At 39.3% G+C, this 6,828-nt stretch overlaps 1 pseudogene; it reads right to left on the bottom strand.

The window, feature by feature from the left end:
* Window positions 1–235: 235 nt before the first annotated feature.
* Window positions 236–901, bottom strand: LOC138172502 (ubiquitin carboxyl-terminal hydrolase isozyme L1-like; annotated as a pseudogene).
* Between the last annotated feature and the right edge of the window lie 5,927 nt (window positions 902–6,828).

Below are 6,828 nucleotides of genomic sequence, written 5' to 3' on the forward strand. Positions count from 1 at the left end.
TGCACATATCTATGTGTGTCTCCTTTAAATATAAATATCCCATATATTTAAGCCTTACATTTTTTGCTCAAAAACTTAAAGTTAAGCTCTGACGTTCCTTGGGTGTGATTGGGCTGGAGCAGTTCTGCAGAAACAAAGAGATACAATAGCTATGCCATAAGTATTGAAGCATCTTTGATTGCATTGTTAGGCATGTGCTTTAAAGCTGAGGAAAAAAATCCTTCCCTTGAGGATATTAGGCAGCCCTGAAGAGGGCCACGGCAGAGAAATGAACTTCTCCTTCCTCACATTTTGTGAATTGTCTACAGATCTCGGCAGCCCCCTTCAGTACCGAGTCATCTGACGTGGACCCATGGTTGACAGGAAATGGCATTCATCCATCAAGTTCATAAAGATGGCCATTCACATTGTTGGAAAGAATGAAATGGGAGTTCACCTCATCACCTACCCGACATTGGCCTTCCTGGGCAACAGCATCATGGGCTGCCTGCATCGCCCCATTCTTTTCAAAGCACCTTGCTCTGTCTTCAGGACACAGCGTTGCTGTTTCAGAAATAAACTGTTTCAGAACTGACCCCTCATCAAAGTTCAATTTGTCTTGATTATTAGCAACTGCATGTATGAGGCCAATGGTGCCGCAGGAGTGGCCTACAGTCTGCTTCATGAAGTACACCTTAGGACTAACTTCTCGTCTCTTCAGCTCTTAAATCTGCCTTTCCCTAAAGTTCTCATGCTGGGCAGTGAGGGCAAGCAGCAGAAGTGGTGCACAGGCTGGGATGGAACAGAGTTCAGAGAATGCTCCTCCATCCCCAGCATGTCCACGAATTTCCAATCACCCCCGTCAGGCGGTCAGCACTTTGTTCAGCATCTCAGGGTTAATCTCCATCGGCTTTAGCTGCATCTTTGCATGTTCTGGCACCAGTCTCCAGCGCAAGGTGAGCGCGAGGAAAAACAGCCAAGTGCCAGCGAGTGAGCTGGGGCATGTATTAGTTGAAAAAAGCACCTACATTGTTGAGGTCATAGACATATTGCAGTTTCAAAAAGGTATCTTTAAAAAAAATTTTAAATTAATTTGTTTACTTTTAATTTATATGATTCAATTCCACAATTCCTTGAGTTTCACATTTTGTCCCCCTCCTTCCCCTTCCCCCCCATGGTGGCTTATAGTCAAGTATAGGATCTGTAAATACATTCACATTATGCATTAGTCAAGTTATAAAGACGGATTGTATCAGCTGGAATGAAAAATGGTAAAGAGGACATAAAACCAAACAAGAAAAGGAAAAAGATCAGGTATTTTGCTTCCATTTGGATATAAACTCAGTTCTTTCTAGCTCTTTCTCTGGATGCACACATTTCTCTCCATCATGAGTCTTTTGGGATTGACTTATATCACTGCATCGCTGAGAAGAGTCCAGTCTATCAAAGTTGGTCATCACACATATGTTGCATCTGTAACTGTGTACAAATTTCTCCTGGTTCTACTCTTCTCACTCAGCATCAGTTTGTATGAGCCTCTCCAGGTAAATATGAAGTCCATCTGCTCCTTGTTTCTTATAGCACAATGGTATTCCATAACATGCATAAACCACAACTTGTTCAGCCATTCCCCAATTGATGGGTATCCCCTTAATTTCCAATTCTTTGCCACCACAAAAAGAGCTGCTATAAATATTTTTGTACATATGGATCTTCCTCCCACTTCTATGATCTCTTTGGGATATAACCCTAGGAGTGGTATTGCTGGGTCAAAGGCTATGAAATTATTTATAGCCCTTTGGGCATAATTCCAGATTGCTCTCCAGAAAGGCTGGATCAGTTCAAAACTCCACCAGCAATGCATTAGTGTCCCAATTTGCCCACATCCTCTCCAGCATTTGTCATTTTCCTGTTTTGTCATCTTAGCCAATCAAAAGGTATCTTTTAAGGAATATTATTTGCTTATTTGTTTTAAATATTCTTTTAAAAAGTTTTTGCTTCAAATTCTCTCTTTTCAGTTCCTCCATCACCTATTGAAAAGGCAAGCAATGTCATATTAATTATGCATGTGACATAATTTAAAACATTTTTCCATATTAACCATGTTGTAAAAAAAAACAAGAAAAATGAAGGTGAAAAAGTATACTTCAATTTGTACTGAGTTCATTAGTTCTTCCTCTGGAGGAAGATAGCATTTTCCACCATGGGATCTTTGGAATTATCTTTTATCCCTATATTATCAGAATAGCCAAGTCTTTCATAGTTGATCATCAATACAATATTGCAGTTTCTGTGTACTATATTTATGGGATTCTGCACAGTTCACTTTGCATCAGTTCATATATGTCTTCTCAGATTTTTCTGAAATTGTTCTACTCTTTATTTTTTTATAGCACTATACAATTGTATACTGCTACTTATTCAACCTTCCCCCAATCAATAATCATCCCCTCAACTTCCAATTTTACCATCATAAAAAGAGTTTCTATGAACATTTTTGGACATATAGGTTTCTTCCACCTTTCTTTGATCTCCTTGAGATACAGACCTAGCAGTGGGATTGCTAGGTCAAAGGGTATGCACAGTTTTATACCCCGTTAGGTATAGTACCAAATTGTTCTCCAGAATGGTTGAACTAGTTCACAACTCTACCAACATACATTAGTGTACCGATTTTATTTCACATTCTTGAAGAAGCATCAAGCATCAGGTAAGTAAAAATCCTTCTATCCCCTGCTCTGTTCAGACAATATCCAACAAATTATGTACATTTCCTGAGCCACAATTTAGGAAAGAAATTACTAAGCTAAAGTGTGCTTAGGAAAGGGTGACAAAGGTAGACAGGCAACACAAAGTTGTGTCATATAGTTATCAACTGAAGGCAATTTGACTGATTGAAATGTTTCAATTAGCAAAGAAAAGCCTTGATACAGAAAGTGACATGGGGCAAAGTGACATGGTCTTTCCTTTTATGTATTTGAAATTCTATTTTTTCACTAAGGAATTCAATTTACCTTTCTTGTCCTCAGATTGCAAGATAAGGAAAATCAGACATGGCAAATTTTTTTCAAAATGTAAGATAAAATTTATTAATATTAAAGCTTTTCCCAACTGGAACAGGCTTCCTTCTGATGTAGTGAATTCCTTCTCACTGAAGATTTTCACATAGAAACTGCTTGACTACTTGGGAGATGTCACAGAGATAATACTTGTAGAAGAGGTTGGAGAAGATTAGAGTTAGCAAATGTGGCCAATGCACCAAAGGCACCCAGCCCAGAGCACTCTTCAGTGCATTTCATTACAGGTGAATATGCAATTGGGAAATATTTTATAAAATAAATAAAATACAACAAACATACATAATAGCAGTATGTGGTTTTACAAATTAAAATGAGCCCCACAGTAATCCTTATATCTATTTTGTAGTCCCTGTTTCTATTGTTTCTATTTAAGTTTGACATCATTTGACTAGATGACCCCTAAGATTCTGTCCATCCCCAAAAGTCTATGTTACTATGATATGAAAGATCACGGTCAAGGATTCTTGATTAAAAAAAAAACACCTCAATAAAATAGTTTTCTATTAAGTAAGAATTGGAAAAAATGGGATCCTATTAAAGGAAAACAAATTTCTAATAAGGAATTAGAAGAAATGGGCTGCCTTGGGAAATACCAGGTAGTCACTCATGGTTGTAGAATCATAATTCTGGAACTCTAGCTTTATTGTTGAAAAAAGTCTTGGAAGGGACCATTTCCTCAGTTTACAGATGGTTTTGAGGCCTTTAGTGGAAAAGTGAGCTAGGATGTGAACTTGAATGACTTGTACCAATGAAAGCAATGAAAAAATTCAAATATTATTCATTTGACTTTGTGAATGATGAAAGTATGGGGAAGAAGAAAAATAGTTGTCTTCGTGCCAGAGGACTTGAGTTCCTAACTCAGCCATGACTTTCTCTTCTTCTAAAAAGTGGGGTAGAGTACAACTACAACTGCTTTATAAAGATCTGTCAAAGTCTGAAATTCTAGCTCATGTTCTAAGCTCCCTTCAGTCTCTGATATTTAATGTTCTTTCAAGCTCTTGTAGTCTGAGCTCCTTGAGAGTGGGGACAATGTTTTATTTCCATTATTTGTTCTCTTTTGGTGTGTGAGTGTGTGTGTGTGTGTGTGTGTGTGTGTGTGTATGTACGTATGTATTCCTTTTTCTGTATCACCAGTGTTTAGTACAATGCCTGGCATTTAATAGGTTCTTAATAAATGATTGTTTACATGACAGTTGACTATGATCCAGATTCTAGGGCCTCTTCCATCTCTTCTCTTTTCAGGTTCCAAAAGTTTATGTTCTTTAAGATCCTTTCTGACTCTGAAATTCTGCATCATCAGATCTCTTCTAACCCCCAAATTCCTTTTTTATGTTCTAAGATCCCATCCAATTTTGACATTAACACTAAGAATAAGAATGATGACAATCATGTATATGGTACTGCACATACATTACCCAATTTGATCATGATAAATCTGTAAGGAAGTCACTTTAAGAAATATTATTCTCATTTTTGCAAATGATGAAAATGAAACTCAGAAAGCTGGAGTAGCTGGTCCATGGTCACATGACTGCTGAGTGTCAGAGCAAGGAGTTGAGCCCAATCAATCAATTAATATTTATTAAGCACTTACTATGTATTAGATCCCTCTTAACTGCAAGTCTCATACTCTTGGTAACACTGCATTTACTTTCATTATGCAAATAAACTATGGTTACTTGTAGGACTGTCATTCTAGAATGCTTATGAATAAACAAATATGGTTAGGTATGTATATATATATTTATGGGATCTGTGATTTTCATTGACATAGGGAACTGCTGGTGATGAATGTCCTCTTTCAATTCAGATCTGACATCTCTTTTGAAATTTATAATCTGATATGGTTTCCTGGGTCATTGTGAGGTTGTGACTTACCCAAGGTCACACATCTATTAAATGTCAGAAGCAGGACTAGCACCCAAGACTAGTTCTCTAGCATCCACTAATGTATGTAGTTTCTCTGCTTTCATTATGTTAGGATACAGAATCTGACCTCTTAATCAGGGTTGGTTCTAAATTGCATGAATTTTAAAATCTGATAGATTAGTAGAGTAAGAGCACATTTAAAAAATGGAGCTGAATTAGTCAGTGTAGGAGGCAGAGAAGCTTATACAGGTGAAAAGAGAAATCATCTTTAACATTAACGAAAAGAATGTAGGAGGAACTCGTCAGGAATGGATTAGTAATGGTGTATAGACCACAGAATGTGATGCTGACGTTGGGGGCAATTTGAACAAGAATTTTGAGTTCTGAAGAAAGTTAGGCATTTATATGATGGGAAATTCTAGAGGCAAGTTATAGCATCATATTGCTATGGAAAATAGATGCCCCCCAAACTTCCCTTGCATTCTTTTGCAAAGTGTCTCACTGTAGAGCCTTTATTATTGTATAAGGCAGATGGAGTATGGCACATATTTTCCTGGATGCCAGTGATTTCTAGTTTAAAAGAATCAGGCCCATCAATTGACATAAAAAAATTTGCCTGGGGGTAGCCAGGTGAGTAAGAGCACCGGCTCCAGTGTCAGGATGACCTGGGGATCGAATCCAGGCTCAGACACTTAGCACCCACCCAGAAACACCTGGCCTTGTAATCTTGAGCAAGTTACTTAACCCCAATTGCTTAAAAAAAATTTGCCTTATCCTTTGACCTATTCTTTTTTTTTTTAAGCAATTGGGGTTAAGTAACTTGCCCAAGGTTACATGGCCAGATATTTTGTGTGGGTGTTAAGTATCTGAGGCCAGAACCTATCCCTGGTCCTCCCAACTCTGGGGCTGGAACTCTTATTCACTGTGCCACCTAGCTGCCCCTTTTGATCTATTCTTAATTCCAGAATTTGATTCTTTTTTTTTTTTAAGCAATTGGGGTTAAGTAATTTGCTCAAGGTTACACAGCCAGTTATTTCTGCATGTGGTGCTGAGTGTCTGAGCCCGGGATTCGATCTCCAGGTCATCCCGACACTGGAGCCAATGCTCTTACTCGCTGAGCCACCTGGCTGCCCCTAAGCAAATGGGGTTAGGTAACTTGCTCAAGGTTACATGGCCGGGTGTTTCTGGGTGGGTGCTAAGTGTCTGAGCTGGGATTTGATCTCCAGGTCATCCCGACACTGGAGCCGGTGCTATTACTCGCTGAGCCACCTGGCCGCCCCTAAGCAATTGGGGTTAAGTAACTTGCTCAAGGTTACAAGGCTGGGTGTTTCTGGGTGGGTGCTAAGTGTCTGAGCCGGGATTCGATCTCTGGGTCATCCCGACACTGGGGCCTGTGCTCTTACTCACTGTGCTACCTGGCCACCCCCAGAATTTAATTCTTAATTCCTGTCTTCTATTACAGGTGAACAAGTAGGAAAACAATATCTAACAATTCTGGTGCCTAGAAAAGCAACACAAAAACAAGGCGCCTTCTAATGGTAACTTTAGTGGGTGGTAGGGAGAGACCTTGGAGAGTGACCACAAGGCCTCATGGGGAGGCAGTACTAGGAAACTGCACTTGGAAGGTAGGGGGAGAAGGATAGGTGGGACAGAGACCCTGGTCCCTGCAGGGCCACTCATAGGGGAAGGAGAAAGTGAGAGCTGCTTTAGGGAAGAGCTCCTTTGGGGTGCAACTGAATTAGGAAAGGTGTCAGAAGGGGAGGAAGCAATCACCTTGTAGTTTCTAGTTTTATTTTTTTTCTAACAGGTACTAAGTTCAGTTAGTCCTATTTGCTGAAGGAATACAAGTGTCAGCAACTTCTCAATTTTAACACTTAGGGGCAAAGCTCTTGTCACTCCA

Source organism: Petaurus breviceps, unplaced genomic scaffold (genome assembly GCF_028583685.1).
Source record: "Petaurus breviceps papuanus isolate PSGF00001 unplaced genomic scaffold, PetGlider_PUasm1.0 551, whole genome shotgun sequence".
NCBI classification, from domain to species: Eukaryota; Metazoa; Chordata; class Mammalia; order Diprotodontia; family Petauridae; genus Petaurus; species Petaurus breviceps.